The following is an 18588-nucleotide window of genomic DNA, read 5'->3' as shown; positions in this document are numbered from 1 at the left end:
TTGAGCAGCACCACAGACCACAGCAAGAGCTCTGGCACTTGTTACCTCCTGGGACTGTCTCCAGGTGGGGAAATGTCCTCATGCAAAGTCATGTCAGTACTGTCAGGGTGGCTCTTCCAGCCGCTGTCGTACCTGGGCCACAGCTGGCACCCGCTGTGGTCTTTCTGTGCTCCCGATTTTCCCAGTGGTCCCAGTTGCAGGCACTGTAGTGCTGAGGTGGTTACATCTCACCATAACAAGGCAGTGAATCACTTAGGAGAGTCTCTGATGTTTAGCAAGATGAAAAGTCCTTCCAGTGAGATCCTTGAGATCAGCAGCTTTGTGCCCGCTCCCAGCTGCAGCCCTGCTTGCCACAGTCAGGCTCTGAGTGATGTGGCCCAAGGCTGAAGAAGTTCCAGTCCTACCTGCTCCCCATAGCAGCAGGGTAGGACAAACTGCTGGATGAACTCCCCTCAGATGCTGCCCCAGGACTGGCTGCCCAGCTCCTGCTGCCTTCCAAGATGCCTGTTTCAGAGGACAGGTTCTCCTGGAGACATTTTCTTTCTGGGCACGGCTGACACACAGCTGCTGCTTCTGCCCTTAACAAAGTAGTCACTGTTCTCCTGTTGCCCTCTTATTTCCCTCCTGCCTCACTTCATACTCTGAAGGATGCAGGGATGCCCTGGGGAGCACAAGGACCTCAGCAATGACACTTCACAGCCTCCTTTTGTGTCCCCTCCTGGGTGCCTCCCTGTGCCCTGGAGAAGGTCCACAGGGACTGGAGTGCCTGGAAACTGGAGTCCCCACAAACCCTCAATAATACACCTGTGGATGCATACACATACTTTTGCATCTATCTTTGCACACTTGAGCAGATGTGTAACATCATCCCTTTTTCTAAGCCTTGAACTCCCTGGAAGCAAGGATGGATTCTGCAGTTAATGGATTGCACTGTCCAGCAAGCTGGCTTTGCCCTGCCTCTGGCAGAGCCGGCAGTCACAGAAGGGAAGAGGCAGCAAGCTCAGGCAGGATCCCAGCTTTGAGCTTCGAGTTCACTCCGAGCACTATTTTCCTCTGCCAGGGGCTGGAATCTTAACTACTGTCTCAGTTCAGCAGATCCAGCTGCCCGTAAGCCTCGAGGATGGGGCTGTGCTGAAAACGGCACATCTGACTGTGCAAGGAAATGTCAGCTATGCCTGGGGAGGGGGAGAGGAGGAAAACGTCTGCCCCCACTTGCTCCTGCCCGTCCGATGTGTGGCCGCTGGCACAGCCCCATCCTGCTGCCCTCTGCCAGGCGATGTGGTCACGCCAGCTACGCTGAGCGACGGCAGCCCGGCTGGGGGAAGGAGGAGGGCGAGGAAACACAGTGTTCTCACCCTGATTGAATCCCATGGATTTCTGAGCAGCTACTGCACCGATAATACAAAGGCTGCTTTGAAATGGATGCCTGGCCTGGCCGGCTGCCAGCGCCAGGCGGGAGACAAAGGCTGGGAATACAAATGCAGCGCTGGAGGTGGCGAGCCAAGGATGCTCTGCGGCAGGGAGAGCGTGTCGCCATGGAGACACGGCGGCCAAACCGGGGAGGAAAGGACCCGCACTGGGATGGACTGGGAGCCACCGGAGCCACAGGAACCATGGGAGCCATGGGAGCTGAGAGACAGAGGCACTGGAGGGGCGAGTGCACTGAACCCTGCAGACAGGCTGGACCAGGAGCCGGCTCTGTGTCACCCTAGGCCCAGGACCTGGCCTGACAAGTGGCATGAATGGCATCTGTCAAGCAGACAGTGAAAATGAGGGGGGATCCATGGAGGAATTCTCTTTTCCCATCATTTCATCGATGCAAAAGCTCTCTAAGGGGGCAAATATTGCTTTAACAAGTTCATGCAGGAGGCACAAACCCCTGAGCATGCCTGGGCAATGACACAGACAAAGCAAACCATTCCACATATCCCAGAGCTCTTGGATCACCTGCAGAAGGATGTAACAGTTGCTGTGCCGAATTATGTCATGAAAGGCTGGTGGTGATGAACACGATTTGTGTGCCTGATAGTGGTGCAGGGTCATTTATCACTTAGAGAGCAGGAGCTGCTCCTGGGTCCTGTCCAAATGGCTGGTGAGTGCCTGTGGAAGGCTCTCATGTCCTGCCAGGATGCGGGCTGAAGCACTGGGTGGGCAGGGAACACGTGGGGTTCCCAGTGTGGGCTGGAAGACCACCTTGCCCTCACTTCCTGCCTGCCCCTGGCCCACATCAGTCAGGAACTAATGCCAGGGGAGTCTGACGTGATGTGGGGCATGCCAGGGCCACCCTGAGCTCACGGCTCCATGACAGCAGCCACCACCAAAGCACCTGTGACAGTGGCATCCTGGGCAGTGGTGAGCCCCACACGTCACCACTGCAGGTCCCTGTGCAGACCCCTGGGGAGGACCCTCCACCACTGGTATCTTTGAAGGGAATGGGAAAATCTATCCCATATGCTTTCCATAAAGCCCAAAGCCCTTGTGGCTTTGCAGAGCAGGAGAGGGAGTGGGAAGCAAACCATCATTTTTTAAGTCATGGGAGACACTCAGGTGCTGCCACAGTGAGCGGTGTGTAAACAGCCAGAAAGACAGATTAGACACAACAGAGCCCACTGCCAGCACACGACAAATAATGAACGAAGGATAAGAATCCCCAGAGAGGCACTTTTCTAATAAATGACATTTTGATCTATAGCTTTAACAACTTGTCCCAAGCCATCACATTCTGAATTAGGGAAAGGGAACCCATAACCTGCCCCATCAGTCCTGAAGAGGGTCAGGGAGGCAGAAATACAGCTGTGAAGAAGGTGATGGGGACATTTTCTGCACTTGCAGATTGACTGTCAGAATTCCTTGTTGGCTTTACCACTGGTAAAAAATCACCAGTGAGTTTCCTATTTTCAATACTGAGTTGCCAATGCTCCCACAACCAGCCCCACACTCTGTCTGATCCTGCCCCACGGGCTCTGCAGCACAGGGAGGAAGAGGAACAAAACCCAGCAAAGTCTCTGCACAGCTGAGCTGCACTGAAATCCTCCTGGCAGGTTAACATCGTCAAGCAGGTGTTTTTCCATGAAAGTTAAGCCCATGCTCCCTCTCTCTGCAAAGTGCTGGAGGTTCCCACCCATTCCAGGGGGTGGCTGTGACTGCTCTGGCTCTGACAGCCACAGAGCCCTGTCCCCACCAAATCAATTACCAAACACCTGCTCCTGCCCTCTCAGCAGCAGCCTGTGATCGGCCATCTCGCTTGTTCTTGTGAGCAACTAAAACTTAATTTATCTTATTTTAATTAAAGCTTAAAAAACTCAGTAGCCTTTGATTTCTCTCTTTGCTTTGCAGGGGGGAAAAAAAAGCCAAAAGGATAAAGGGACAGGCAGGAGAGAAAAGGCTTTGAGACAAACACATACCAGCTCTGTTGGCTTTTATTTTATGTGTAGCCCTTTTCTTAAAAGAAATAATTACATTTCAAAACCTCCTTTCTGTGTTCTGAGCACTGCCTCTTTCCACATTAATGCTATTTGCATGCGCCATCTCCTCCTACCCTTCAATAATTTAAACCTTCATTTTTTATTCACTCAGTTGTCAGATTCATTTACATATCATATATCTATATTTAACTCTGACTTTGCTACCCTGTTTGTTTTTTTTTTAGCAGGAAATAGATTTCCCTTCTAATTTAACCACGTCTGGGGCAGGGCTGGCTGGGGGGGATCAGCACAGGTGCAGTGGGGGTTAGAGGGGTGCTGAATTCTCTTCTGGTGGGTGCAGCAGTACTGGCGGGGACTCGGCAGCCCCATGGCCAAGCCCTCACCTCCATCAGCTCCAGGGAGCTCCAAGTGTGGCCTCCTCCCACATCCTCCTCTCCACCACCTCCTCCCACGTCCATGGAGAGAACTCCGCTTTGTTCCCTGCCACGGGCCGGGGCCAGGGGAGTGCGTTGGCAGGGGATGGCTCCAGGCTTCCCCTCCAATCTCTGCTGTGATTTGACAGCTCTGCCTTTATCAACAGCGTGAGGCAAAGGGCACGATTGCTGTCAGCACTGGGTGTGACTGTGGGGCTGCCAGCAGCAGTGGGGACTGCAGCCCCCAGCAGGGCAGGAACGCTGCATCAGGTGTCCTTCAGCCGCCTCTGCCCTAAATCTGCTCAGAAAACCAAGAGAAATCATCAAGTTCAGCTGGTGTTAGAGCCTTTCCACACAACAGCATCCGTATTAGTAGCTGTGCCAGACCTGACACCACCCCCTCCTGACACTTTGGAGCAGGCTCTGCCTGCCAGCCACCCACCATGGCCCTGCAGAATGGGGGAGGCAACAGGGGACACAAACCTCCTGCTGCAGGAGACCAGGACCAGAGAACAAGCACACATGGCAGCGCCCGACAGTGCATGCTGGGGACCACCTGGGCCTCACCAGAGGCCATTAAAGACCCCTAAAAAACATCTCTGCAATGCCAGGCTGGACAAACTTGACCCAGTGTCTGCTCTGTCCCGCAGATGCAGTATGATGGGAGTGAAGGGTTATGTACGTTCCACGTGGGTGGGTTTAAGGCCCATGGAAAATAGATAGTATTAAGGCAATTTGAAGGAGAGAAAATGAATGAGAAAGGGGTAAATCACAGAGCCAGTCACTGAGGAGAGGCTCAGATCCCCCTCCCTCATTTTCTGCATTACTAGAAAAAACAGTGAACTGATCTCAGACAAATGAGCCCTCTGGACCCAATTTTTCAAGTTAATGAGCTCCTCTTGCAGCACTTTCCCGGCACGGAGACTCCCAGCACCTACTCTTCGCCACAGCCTTTAATGAGCAGAGCCACCATCATCCATCTCAATATGCACTGAGGAGGCGGCTGACACCTGGCACGATCTGGGGGCAGCGATGCCCTTAGAGCCCAGCGGTGGCAGAGTGGGCAGGCAGAGAGCCTGGAGCCCTGGCCCTGCACCCAGGGACCTGCAGCAGCCTCAGACGGAGCCACCGTGCTCCTGCCTAACCCAGGGGAGGGGTCTGCCCAGAATGGTGGAGCTCTGCCAAGGATGCTCCAGGGCTTGGTGCCGACTGATGGTTTAAAAGCCCTGAAGGTTTGGTGGCAGCTGCCTCCTGGGTGAGCACCGATGGCTCATCTGGCAAGCCCAGCACATTCTGCCTCTCCCAGTCTTCCAGCATCAACCTCCAGCTGAATTGGAGTTTGCCAGGTTCAAAATAAACTCTTGTTTCAGGAGGAAATTGCTTTTCTTGCTCCCAGAAACATCTTTGCAGTCCTGGATGGAAGATTTCTGAGGGATTTTAGTGTATATTATTAGAATTGTCCCTCACACTTGCCCTTCCCCAGGCTGCAGGAGGGGGGAGCGGGGCCACAGGACATGGCTCCAGCATGTGCAGCGCTCCCTACTATTATGTTTAAATTAACAGGGAAGTTTTTGTAAATTGAAGACTAATTTTCTCTTGGGAATAGATCATTAAATTACATAATACTAATGAAAATTTACAGCATCTGGAGAGAGGGTAGAGGGAGGGGCAGAGGGAGCAGTTTGTTGGCAGTTTTCCTTTTCTTCCTGACTGCAGTCAGAAGCAGAGAGCTGCCACATCCCAGCCCTGGAGCTGAGAGAGGAGACGGACACATCCACAGGGGCTTGAAGGACAGGACCAAGGACCCCCATGGGGGAAGGTGCAGTGGGGCCAGAGCTGCCTTCCTGCAGCCCCTGAGCCCCTGAGAGAGGCAATGGCAGAGGATGAGACCCCTCCATCCTGTGTCAGTGCTCGGCTCCTCCATCCTCCCCTGCAGAGCTTTGCTTCCCTGGGTGCTGCTGGGGGCTCAAGCAGTGTGGGGGTCCTTCCCCCTCGCCATGCCCATCATCCCTCCCCAGGCCTGGTGGCAGCAGTGCCCATCGCCCTGGCAACGCGCTGGCTGAGCGATGCAGCCGCCTGGATCAGGGAGCAGCAGCCGCACTTGGCAGCCGTAATTTTCCAGTCGAACTCAATTTCTTCAGAGAAATGAGGCTCAATAGCTCTGGGAGTGCAGCGGCAGGAGCTGCCTTTTGGGGAGGGGACACTGGGGAGACTTGTGTCTGGGGGGCTCAGAGTGAGGAAATGCAGATTTTTTATTGCTTTGATCATACATAATTTAAATATTCAAACTACTCGGGAATTCATTGAATTATACATGAATTTCACAGGCAGCATTTTTGTAAATCTTGAAAGGCACTAATGTTTTTTTTTCACTCCCTTCAAAACCTTGGCTAACCTTAAATTTATTTATTTTTAAATTTTTAAAAATGCAGATCAATCTCATCCAAAATCACCTTGAAAACATCACCTACACTGAGGGGTGATTCCGTCGTGTTAATGAGGGACACGTGGTGATGTCAGTTTGCTCTTGGCTGTGATGTAACGGGTTTTATGGCAGTGTTTGTGTCAGCCTGGCAGGGTGAGAAATCTCTGAGCTCCCTCCCATGCGAGGCTCCAGCTCTGAGTGCTGCAGCTGCCATAGGTCTCTCCAGCTCTGGCTCCCTGACCCCCTGCCTCAGGTTGGTTTGGGACACATGGCTGGGGGAGCCAGAGGCACTCAGGGACTGGAGAGCCCCTGAGCCTCCCTGGACACACCATTCCTCCCTCCTGGTCCCATTTTCCATGGCACTGCACACCAGGAGCTTGGGATGCGCTGCTGCATCTGTCCCTCAGCTGGCAGCTGGTGTCTGTTAGCCAGCCAAGCATCCAGCTGTTTTTGGGGAGAGAAAGAGCATGGCCAGATGTTGCTCTGCAGACTGCTGTGAGCGTGTGCATGGCTGATGACAGGGGCACAGGGAGCCAGGGTGGGCCTGACACAGGGCTAGGTTCTTCCTAACATCTAATCAAGATCTACTCGCTGCAATGAGCAACACTCTCCCTCAGGGCTGGGCTGTGAGCGTGCCCTCCTGTTTCCATCACACCCAGTACAGAGCTCCCAGGCAGGGATAGAGCCAGGCAGTGCTTCTGTGCCTCTCTGGATCCTTGTTTTCAGGGAAAGCATTTCCCAGCCCTGTAAAGTTCTCTGGGGAGCAAGCAAGAGGCTGGAAGAGAAGCAGGGACCCGTGCAGCCCTGTCTGCAACCTCTCCCTAGTTAGCTCGTTCCTCATTATCCTTCCCTACCCTTTTAATTTCTCTCTAAACTCAACCAGCTATTGCTGTTCAAACTGAAATAATTAATTGGAACAAAATTGCCAGTGTAGGAGAAAAGAATGATTAAACCCATCCAGCGGACAATGGGGCAATCACAGCCTAAGCAGCTAATTACAGGGATGCGGGATAATAACAGAGCCCTGGGCAAACTGTGGGGCTGGATGAGTCTGGAGGAGGGTCTGGGCTTGACTTAGCTCCAGGTTTAGTGCCTGATTCCTGGAGTAAAGATACAAATGCAAAAATGAAAGATCATTAGGGGGGGAACACCCACACAGGTCTGCTGGGGAAACAGGAGCAGCGGGAAGCCCAGAGACCGTGCAGAGCCCCGCACCCGCCGGAGCCGCTCGGGGTGGGAGAGCAGCACTGGCACTCCCGTGCTGGGAGCGCAGGTAACGGCGGGTTCAGCTGAGGACATCGGTAACACACACGTGTGTGCACACAGTGTCCGTGTACAGACGCCACTCGTTGTGAGGTTCCACCAGGAATCACAGAGTCAGGAGGGTGGGGTGAGCCCATGGCCATCACCAAGGCTTGTGCCCAAAGGATTATGAGAAAAACAAGCGATCTGGGAGGTTCTCTGCTGTCTCTGCAGCAAAGGATGATCTTGGCCCGGGGGACTTTGCTGAAGAGCAGCAAACCAGTACTGGGACAGGGGAACAGGAGGAAGTGTTGTACTGGGACTGACACAGATTCATGGACGAGGAACAGAGCCGTGACGGAAGGGAAGAGGAACACCTGCAACATCACATGGGTGATGGAGTACACACCTGAGCCCTGGCTGCGGGGACATGCAAGCCCTGTGCCCTTCCCTAAATCCCAGTGTTTTACAGCTCTGCTTTGGGCCCAGCATGTGGGCTGTGGAGCACGGTCACCTCCCCCCACACCCAGGGAAATGTGGGGCAATGGCGAGGTCAACACACCACCTCACTGGCCCACAGTGAGTGCCACAAACCTTCTCCAGATGGTCGCAGCAGCAGGAAGACCACGGGGCAATCCCTTTTTGGGATGTGCTGTGCCTTGACACACTCCTAGGAAAACCTAGGGACAACTGTGGCTGCTTCCCTCCCTGCCCTCCCTGCACACGTTAAAGCAACATTTAGCTCCCAGTCAGCGGCCTGGGACTTTCCTTAATGAAGACATTTTTCATCTCTCCAACCTCAGTGAGAGTGAGTTCAGAGTGGTGTGAAATTGGAAGCGGTCACGGTGTGTGCGCGGCAGTGCTTCCCCAGGTACGGCACGGGGAGCTCCTGCTGCCCAGAGCACATAAATCCCGGACAGCTCCGAGTCTCTGCAGTAATAGCTCATTTTCTTATAGATTTTTTGACTGTGACTGGAGCTTCTAACAGCCCAAAGGACTGCTGGATGCGCTCAGCGGGGCTCTGATGCCCAGGGAAGCCAGGACTGCCCCTCACCCCATGTTCTGCCCTTCCTGCTGCAGGGATAACTTGGTGGTGGGAAAATTGCTCAGACTCAGGGTCTGTGAGGATCAGTGGGAGGACAGGGCAGTTCCCACCACCAGCACAGTGCTTTGTGTGACTGCCAGGCCTAAGCGGTGTGGAAGACACAAATCATCAAAATCACATTTGTGACAAGGAGGGGAAAAATGGTCAGAGTAAACCCAGAGTACATGCAACCATGTAGCAACCATTCCAAAGAGTGAGCAGCTGCCTTACTGTTCCCAGTCTTCTGGCACCGGAGGGTGGGAGACCTTGTCTTGGCACTTAAAGGGTGACGGCTCTTCTCTGACCTTTATGGAGACAAAAGACAGAGAGGGTTCAGCTCCACTGCAGGGTGGGAGCAGCTCTCTGAGGGCTGGGGCAGGGACAAGGCACAGGACCATCTCCCCATGGGAGACCCAGCTCTGGGACAGCACCACATCTGCCAGGCTTTGGGGATGCTGAGCTGGGGCCCACACACTGCCCAGGCCCTGCTGCTCGTTGTGGCACAGTGAGGGACACAGGTCAGGGCTGCCAGGGAGGGTGAAGCCATGACACAGCAAATGTGCCTGGCAAGTTGAGGAGGCTTCTGTCAAAAATATGGTTTTCTATGAATATTTTCACGCTGTGGCTACGCTTCAAACCCTGTGTTCTGTCTCCACCCTGCAGACTGGTGGCAGTCATCAGGATATCACCTGGGATGGGGTCCAGCCCTCCTGTGCCCCTGCAGGTGCTGTACCCTGGGTGTGGGACCCCACCCAGCACAGCACAGACTCTGCACTGTGAGCTTGTTAAAGAAAATGAAATGAGTTGCAGGAACAACGTCATGGATCCACTTTTCAGCAGTTCAGTGAGAACAGATGAGTCTCTGCGATTTAAGTGTAATCCACCCCTGCAGTGCTAAACACGAGGCCATGTGGTGCTGGGTGGCATCTTGTGGTCCCCCTGGCATTGCCTGTTCCCCCAGGCCAGCTGCCCAGCCAGAGGCAGCTCCCTGCAGCCCTGTGGCTCCCTGGCATGCAAAATGCAACGTCAGGAATTGTATCTCCCCCTGAATGCTCTGGAAGAGAAGGACTGAGACCGATTGCAGATTTTGCTGCCTGCTCCCCATTCCAGCTACCTCCACCCAAGAACAAGCAGCCACAGCACAGGCCCGCAGCCATGCTGTACACAGCCTAATTAATCATATTGCTCAGGAAAATATATTGGAATAATTAATAACACAAGGCATCTCTATTGGCCTCTGTGGTGCAGCAAATTATGAGGCAGTAACACTTGGACGTGTTGACCTGGATTTCATATATAATCCATCAAACCATTCCTGCCCGGTCGGGTCTCAGGAGACATGAATGATACAAAAAAGATAATTAAACAAAAGCAAGATGGACAGCACTGCTGCCCCATTAATCACTCCCAATGTTGTGGGGAGGGGACCCCCAGTTCTGCCCTTTTCTCTGCATAGGTTTTGGTATGTTATGGGCCTGGAAGGGGACCTTCTTCAGAGAGGTCCCCAGACACATTCCAGAGATCCCCAGAGAAAGTCCATTGACTTTCTATTTCATTACTGTTATCGGCTGGTGAGAGACTAATGTGTGTTCAGAGGGAACCCTTTGAGGGGCAGGATCAGGTGAGGGATGAGGGTGCAGCTGGCTATTAACTGAATCTGGATTTAGTATCCCACTAGGGAGATTGTGTTTTGCAGCAGCAAGGAAAAGGTTTGCTGAAAGAGACAAAAATATTTTCAATAGAGAAAGGAAATTGTCTGGTCAAAACAAAACAAAACTAATAAGTTTGTTTTACTCAGCTGGGAGGGCAAAGAGGCTGTGAGTGAGTTTGAGGAGCTCCTGCTGGGCCCCAAGGCTGTACCTGGGCTTTGGGGCTTCCATGGAAGCTTCGCCTACTAAATTAGTTCAATCATGTCTGTCATTAGTCATCTTTGTCGAGTCCTCATTTGGAGGCCATTTAAAGGGGATTAGGGGAAATCTCTGCTCTTTATTCCCTTACAATAGTGATTAACTCTCCAGACTCACACAGCATTTTCATATTGATGGAAAGAAGAAAAATGAACTCATAACCACTGAATCCACTGCCCCCACCATGGAGCAGGACTCAGAGCCAGTGTTAAGGGAGGAATTGCTGGGATGACACCTGGGGCGCTCATCTACACTCGGGGGAGCTGCCAGTGCAGGGCTGAGGATGAGAGGCTCGGAGGAGTGACAGGACAGTCCAGCACTCTAAATGCTGTTGGCTAACATCTGGCACACTGGGACGGGAACCACCAGGTTCCTGGAAAAAATTTAATTCAGGATGGACCTGACTGCAGATACTCTGAAATCATCTAACTCCCTGAAATACACAGAGGAAAGCCTTTGGCTGGAGCAGCAATTGGTGTTTTTCCAACAAGTGGGAAGTCCTGCAGAGGAATCCTCTCCCTGAGGAGTGACTCGGCTCCCCAGAGGCCCCCGCCGGCACGCAGGGCACTGAACAAACATTTCCTAATCCAAAGCAATTCAAACCCACCTGTTGGGCTGTGCCGGCAGCTGGCAGCTCCCCGCGGCGCTCCGTGCCGGGCGCACCCGCTCCTCTCACCGCCAGCACCACCCATTCCTGCCTCGCAAAGCCAGCCCCGCTCTGCCTGCGCCTGAGCGACCCCAGAGCACCGACATCCCTGACCTGAGCCTGCCACATCCCTCCTGCCTCCTCCCTTTATCCAAAGCAGCACCGCTGACACAAACATTTTAACATTATTTACAGAACCGCTGTCAGGAAATGCCTTCGCCCTCTGCCCCTCGCCACGACGCCTCAGGACTCGCTGGCCCCAGCTGAGCTGCGCCGGCATCCCCGGCTGCAGCGGCAATCCCTTCCTCCAGCGCAGAGGAATGTGCAGCGCTGCAACAGCCCGGCGCACAGAGGGACCCTTGTTCCGAAAGCTCATTAATCTTTAACAGAGCGTTTGGGTTAATTTGAAAGGTTACTCACCCGTCAGCGTGAAGGGATCCCGACGGGAACGCTCCTCCTGCGCGCGCCACAGCCTTCGTGGGGAGGAGAGAGGAGAAATGAAATCTCTACGGGAGCGCAGCGCACTCGCATCCTCTGCCCGGGGCTGGGGAGCGGCCGGCGGCGTGCCCGGCACACAGGCCACGGGAGCATCCCGGTGCCCGCAGCCAGACCCCGCCGGACGGAGAGAGCCCCCCGGCCTCTCCCCCTCGTCCCAGGGCCGGATACTGACCTGGCCTGGGCTCCGCTCCAGCGGGAGGCGGGCGCGGGGCCGCGGGCGCAGCGCAGGGCACGGGGCGCATGGTGGGGGGCTCGGCGGCGGCGGGGCCCCCCGGCTCCTGGGGCTGCCGGCGGCGGCTGTGCCTCCGCTCCGCCCGCGCTCGCCCTCGCCATCTCCGTCCCGGCGCTGCGGCCGCTCACTGAACGAATCCTAAATCAAAACGACGCCCGTGCAGCGCTGGAGCCGCTTCCCTGGCTTGGGCACGGCTCCGGATTTGGATTTAGCATCTACTGAGCCAAGTCCTCGGTGCATTCTGTGTTAAATAACTAAGGTTAATTTGATTTGATGCACCACTTCATTACCATAAACAGCTCACAGTGTGTCAGTCCTCTGTAATTATGGTTCCTTACAGCCGGCATCTTGTTCATTTTCCATCAGTGCTGGAGCTTCCCTGTGATCCCCTCCCAGACAAGCCCTCCTGCCTGAACTCCCCCCAACAGTAATTAGGTGTCATTTATTCTGCAGTTGACAGTTACACTCATTTGCAAAAATAGGGGCAAGGATATAAAATCTACTTTTCATTGCAGCCACACTTGCCTCTGGTGGCTGGGACAAAGCTGTGTGTGGAGGGGGCCGGCAGGGAGAAGGGTTGCTCCAAAGGAAAGTGCTTCGGTGAGGGGATGCCATGGCAGGGAGCCACAGGGAGCCCCAGCAGCGATGGGTCAGGCTCAGCAGCGCCCACAGAGAGGCAGAGGGCAAGACGTGGTGCCAGTCACTGCCCAGGTGGGATTTCTGCCCCTGTTCCTGCTGCCAGGGAGGAGCTGCTCTGCCACCACCACCAGCACAAGAGTGGGCGCAGATCACATCCCACACAGAGCAAACTGACCACACACAGCCACCGTCAACACCCGTCTCCACCTGGTCCCCTTTTGGGCACCAGTGCCTTTGCCAAGGTGGGCGCTGCCACCCTCCTCCTCCTCCTCAGGTGCATCTTCCCATGGGAGAGCAGGAACAGCTGGGAGTCAGGGACAAGGATGGGCACTCCAGGCTGTCCCTGTGCTGCTGAGCAGGGAATGGGGTTGCCCACACTGATCTGTCCTCCAAAACCATTTCGCCATTGTCTCCCATTTAGTACCATCCTTGTGCTGGAGGTGCCATGCTGGAGACATTTGCCGTCTATTTTGCTTGACAAATGACTCCAGTGTTTGGAATCTCCCTTATTTGCAGCTACAGAAACAGAACTGTGCGGCCCCATCCCACAGCAAAGCAGTGGGTGGGACAAATTCCCCAGCTCCACGTGTTCAGAACACACTGGCCTGCTGTAACCCGGGAAAAATTTGGGAACTGACCAACAAACAGCACTGAGAAATCTAAAAGCATCACGCTGTGGCTGTGGGTAGAGCTGCAGATGCCGTGACTGGCCTGACACACAATGGCAAGGCTGAGGAACCCAAAGAAAACAGCAGCAGCCCTGCCCTGCATCGAGCAACGCTGCTCCAAGTGCCAGCACTGGAGAGTGGGACACAGCGTAGGATGAGGATATCTGGGATAGGAGAGGAATACCCAATATAGAAGAGGAATACCTGGTAAATGACAGGAATACCCAGTATGTCCCAGGAACACCCAGTATCTAAGCAGAACACTCAGTACACGAGAGGACTGCCCAGTACAGAAGCAGCATACCCAGTACACAGATGAATCCACTGGGAAAGCCCAGTCTCCTGACTGCAAGCTGGGCTCCATCTGCTCCTACTGCCCAGAAGAGCTGGTGGTGGCTGCAGACCCATCGCTGGTGGGTTCCTGTGAAGTCCCCCAGGCTGGTCACCCTCCAATGCTCCCCTGGACTGGGCACTGCTGAGGTTCCATCCCTCCTCAGCCAGCCGAGCTCCCAGAGGGATGTTCCACACACAGGCCCTGCTCCCCACAGAGCAAACAGAGCTCAGCTGTGACAGTCACACTCAGTGATCATTTCTGGGGTTTTTAACTGGAATATCCCTGGAGCCGAAGCGATGGTGTTTGCACAGATGGCAGCAATAGCAGGGCACTGGGCTCTGACAATATAAAATAGATATTGTTAAAAGCCACTTAAGCCTTTCCATGGGAGGATTGTGAACCCCTGGAGCAGAGCCCAGGGGATGGCCCTTTATTGCCATTGTGACCAGGTCAGTTACTCCAGAACCCAGCAAATTATTTATGAGGTGGTTGGCCTGTTAAAACATTAACACATCCATCACCTTGCTGCTGATCCTGCTCCTGCCTTCACGGCACTGTGAAGGGCTTGGGAATTTACTGGCTGTTGATTTGTTCCAAAGCTGCATTTGGAAGAAAATCCCCCACCTAGCTCTCACTGTGACAGAGTTACAGCAGGACCTGCTGGCTTCTCCAAAATCCCTGAGACTATTTTCCCTTCTGGTTCTGTTTTTGCTCCTGTCGCTTTGTTGCATGGTCTAAACAATGCACAAACTGAGTCTTTAATTTGCAGAGATACCTTAGAGCAACAAAAATCAAATTTAGCCATTACCATCGGAATCTCGACTTGCCCTTTAAGTGCAAGTGCTGGCGGTGGGAGCGGGGATGAGCCAGCCCAGCCTCTCCTTTGAAAGTGATAAAGCATCGAATCTGGAGGATAAATGGGCTGTTACGGCTGTGGGCACCCCATGGTGACAATCCAGCAGGGAGAGGGAGATAGTGCTTCCCGGGAAGTGGGGGCATTTATTTCGGTCTGTCAAGACACAGGAAAGATGGAGAACATACAAGGAATGGGAATTAGTGTCTTAATCTACTGCGTTTACTCTCGTGCCTTTTTTCAATGCCTTTGGCTACTCATTTTCCTGCATCTGATATTTTATTATCACGTCTTTTATGACATTTCCAGATACTTATTAAATCAAAAGGGAGAGCTCTGCTTTGTGTGCTGATGGTTTGATGGGGATCCTGGAGACCCGGTGGAGTGCCTGGGGATGCCTGGAGAGGAGTGTCTGGACTCAGCTGTCCCCTGGCTGGTGAGGAGCCCAGAGAGGGGAGCGGGTGCCCCAACCCTGCACATTTGGGTGAGAGAAGCAGGAAGAGGAATAAAACCACAGTCCAAGGAGTGCAGGGCAGACCCCGGCAGCTCACCCCACTCCTCTTGCCACAGCCCCTCTGGCTGGGGGTCCATCCATCCCTGTCCCACACCAGGTCAAAGACTGCATGAACCATCCCCAGAACCAGCTGCTGTCCCCTCTGTGGCAGACAAAGACTGCTTCAAAGCGGCAAGGAAGAAGCTGCTCTCCATGTCCACTGTGGACAGGTCAGGAAGCACCTGGTGTGGATCCCTGTGAGGACACTCAGCCTTAGCAGAATGGCCTGTGCCAAACCTGGAAGTCCATCGTGGTCCAGCTTCCTGAGGCAGGAGTCAGGGTGAGGCTGCATCCTGTGGGCTCCTTCTCCTGCTGTCAGCAGACCAAAGGCGTGCTGCATGTGTAATGCACAGTGTAATGCACACAGCAGGGACAGCCCGCTCACCCCAACCCCGTCCCCTCCGGACTCCCTGGGCTGCATGCAGCAAACTCAGTGTTTGCTGGGGGTCTTAACTACCGACCATTTGTTCACAGCCTCTGATGAACTCGTTCTTAAGTGTCTGAGCTGTCCATGTCCCGTGCTTCCTTGGCTCTGGGTTTTGCAAGGGCTGGGAAACTTGGGGTCCTGGACAGGTCTGTCAGCAGAGTCCTGGTATCCTGCAGAGTTCAGCTCTCGTGCGAAGGTTTAGCGTTGGCAGCACATACAGCTCTGGAGCAAACAGAAGCAAAAACGGCTGTGGGAGCCACACAGCACAAGGTCCGTGTGGATGGAGCACTTGGGAGAACTGCAGTGTGACAGTCAGGAAGGTCCCGTGGGAAGATTTTGAGGAAAGGTCTGGTTCCTAGTCCCGGAGGAAGGTCCTGGTGGAAGGTCCCTGGTGGTGGCACCCAGCTCGCTGATGGAAGGTGGCTGCCCCCTCTCTTTGCATCAGGTGTCTTCCCAGCTCTGCGGCTCCCAGTTCCTTAGGAGAGATCAGCACATGAACTGCACTGGAAGCAGCAATAGGGCCTGGAAGAGAAGCGCCTGGGGGCAGCCCTGAAGTTCGTGATCCGCGGGGAGCAATGGGAGCAGAGCACAGAGTGGCAGGGCTGGGCCCAGTGCTGTCGGCCCCAGGGCTGGGAGGGAAGTAACGGGAGTGAGGAGGGGGAGAGGCGGGGAAGTCTCCCTGCATGGGGTGGCTCTGGCTTTGTGACTTGAGGAGCTGCTGCAGTGGGATTTGGCTGTCCCACTTACCAGCCAGCACAGCTGGTGCACAGCTGGAGGTTTGCACCCAGGAGTGACCCTGACCCCTGAGACATGATGCCAACGTCCTGGCACCTGCCAGGAGCTGTGCCCGCAGCTACAGGTGAGACCCTATGGGCTGGACGCGGGACACAGGGGCAGCACAGCATGTGGGGGTGCCAAGCTGGTACTGAGGCTTCCACCACATCCTCTCCCTCATACTTACCTCACTTCTACCACAGGGGAACATTCACAGGAGCAGGTTTTGATGGGAGCAGAATTCCTGCCATGAAGCTATTACAGAGCCAATTAAACACAACAAAAATCCAGAATGTGAGCAAAGTGCTGCGGGAGAGCGGAGGAGCGAGCGGGGGCCGGTGACTGGTTGGTGTGCTCAGGGACAGCCGCCTGCCAGGCAGAGACAATCTGTGTGAGCAGCAGGGAAAAATCATCCTCCAGCAGCGCCGCCGCGGTCCGTTCGAGGGAATTAAACAGGAGCCGGACTCGGGAGCGGCAGCAAACACGAGAGCAGGGCAGGGCGGATGCTGGTGCCAATTAAAAGCCGGTGAAACTCATTCCTCCAGATGGCAAATCCCGACTCCAAACATGAGCCCGTGTTTGCCGAAGCCGCCGCCGCACATTCCAGGCGCGCACAAGGCGCCCGGCCGGGACGCCGGGTGATTGGCAGCTGCATTCAGCAGCGCTCAGAAATCCCTTTCTCTGCTGTTCCAGCAAGATCCTCAGAGATGCCTCTGCAACATATGGCTCCCTTCAGTGGCACAAAGGGCTCGCAGCGCCCAGGAATGCCCCGAGTGTTAAATATGGGATCACAGCCGCGACAGCGCCGCACCGGAACGGCAGCTCCTATCGGTGTCAGCCCCAAAGAGCTTTCGTGAATAATTAGTTCAAGGACAGAAAATATGAAGCTGCTACTGGCGGTTAAGCCTGAGGCGGGTGCGAGAGATGCGCGGGGCCGGCCATTGCCGCCGTGCCCCGGCTCCCCTGGGCTCTCTCCCCTGGGCTCTCTCCCCTGCTCCCCGTTCCTGCGCTGACAGTGGGGGAACAAAGGCCGAGCCGCCACAGGGCAGTAATTCATTGCCACCCCGGCACGCAGCTGCCCTCTCCCAGAACGGCTGCCAGCCGCCCCAGACACGATTCACCCGGCCTCTGTTCCCATGGTCTCCAGAGAGATGGCGGTGGACCTGCATCCTAATGATGGGCGGCCGGCAGCGCCCGCAGCCGGCTCCCTCCGGCCGCTTCCCGGCATTACGGATTCAGCCCCAGTTCCCGCACAGCAGCGATCGGGGGAGAGCGGGTGGCCCTATCCCAGCGGGGACATCAGCAGGAGATCACTGGGGACATCACTGGGGAGCGGCAAGGCGTCGGGTGAGCACTAAAATAAAACCTGCATTGTCTGAGAGCTGCCGCTTCGGGACTGGCAACCCAGCATCACCGCTGAGCACCCGGCACCAAGCGCCCTTGGATGCAGAGGAAGAGGAACCAGCCCCCCAAACCCGCCCACGCAGGACACGCCACAGTTTAAACCCTGGCACGGAGGCAGCAAAGCCGTCGGCCGCGGAACGCCCTGACCCCCGCCCCGAGGAGCCCTTTGTGGAGCACCAGGACGTCGGGAGGCCGGAGCCTCGGACACGCGCCGGAGAACCCGCCCCGCCCTCACGCCTGACCCCTGCCCGAGCCCCCGGGCAGCGCGAGGCCGCAGGCGGCGGAGCCCAAGCGTGCCCCGCATGATAATGAACCACGCGGCAGCGCCAATTAATTGCTGGAAGTGTCTGTTCACTCACCGAATGGGGAGCCGTGGTGCCGGCGCGGAGGGCAGGGCTTGGCAGCGCCGCGGCGGCACGGAGCAGGTACGGCTCCGCCACGCCGGGCAGGTGAAGGCAGAGGCAAACCTGCTGATATTTTTTTGTTTAAATTTTTTTTTTTTTTTTTTTTTTTTAGCTCACGTAGCATTTAGGGTCACATGCTGCCGCGAGCATCGGTCGCACCATCACGTGCTGGGGTCAGGGCTCACGTAATGAGCAAAGCTGAGGAAGTGCCACCACGACCCATTTTGCGTTGACCCTAAAAAACTTAGTTGAAAAAACCTAATTTATAAAGGGGTTAATGAAATAATTAATTTTCGAAGCGGGCTTCTAACCTTTAGGACCAAATAATTTCGAGGGGAGGGGGCGGGAGAGCAAGAGATGGGAATGAAGTGCCAAGATTTTGATGAATATTTAATACACCTTCCACGCTCCTCAGCAGCTCCTGCGCTTGGAGCGGTGCCAGCACTGGCTGAATCCGTCCTTTGTTAATAACCAAATCCACGCTGCTGTTGTGGGTTGGTGTTTGTGCCTCAGTCAAGCTGGAATCTGTCACAGCAGCGCGGGAGGGACGTGGGGCTCAATGAGCACCCACCCATCCCCACGGCTGGAGAAGGCACCAGGCTGGGCCCCACCCTGCCGCCCTAGAACCCTAATATATCTACATGTACACACTTATATTTT

General features: G+C 55.0%; 1 protein-coding gene and 1 long non-coding RNA gene across 2 annotated transcripts in view; both read right to left on the bottom strand.

Moving 5' to 3' along the window:
- TNRC6A (trinucleotide repeat containing adaptor 6A) overlaps positions 1–8875 on the bottom strand; it is a 59014-nt gene extending 50139 nt beyond the window's left edge. The window contains exon 1 of the mRNA XM_048321389.1: positions 8821–8875. The gene's annotated coding sequence lies outside the window, so the exon portion shown is untranslated. The remainder of the gene's footprint in view (positions 1–8820) is intronic.
- A 5751-nt stretch (positions 8876–14626) lies between these two features.
- On the bottom strand, positions 14627–18014 carry LOC125334001. The gene is made up of 2 exons (XR_007207046.1): positions 17884–18014; positions 14627–15821 (listed from the first exon to the last, which is right to left on the bottom strand). It is a non-coding gene; the product is annotated as an uncharacterized LOC125334001 (long non-coding RNA).
- Positions 18015–18588: the final 574 nt, after the last annotated feature.

Source organism: Corvus hawaiiensis, chromosome 16 (genome assembly GCF_020740725.1).
Source record: "Corvus hawaiiensis isolate bCorHaw1 chromosome 16, bCorHaw1.pri.cur, whole genome shotgun sequence".
NCBI lineage: Eukaryota > Metazoa > Chordata > Aves > Passeriformes > Corvidae > Corvus > Corvus hawaiiensis.
The sequence above is the reverse complement of the archived record's forward strand: the minus strand, read 5'-3'. Positions and strand labels throughout refer to the sequence as shown.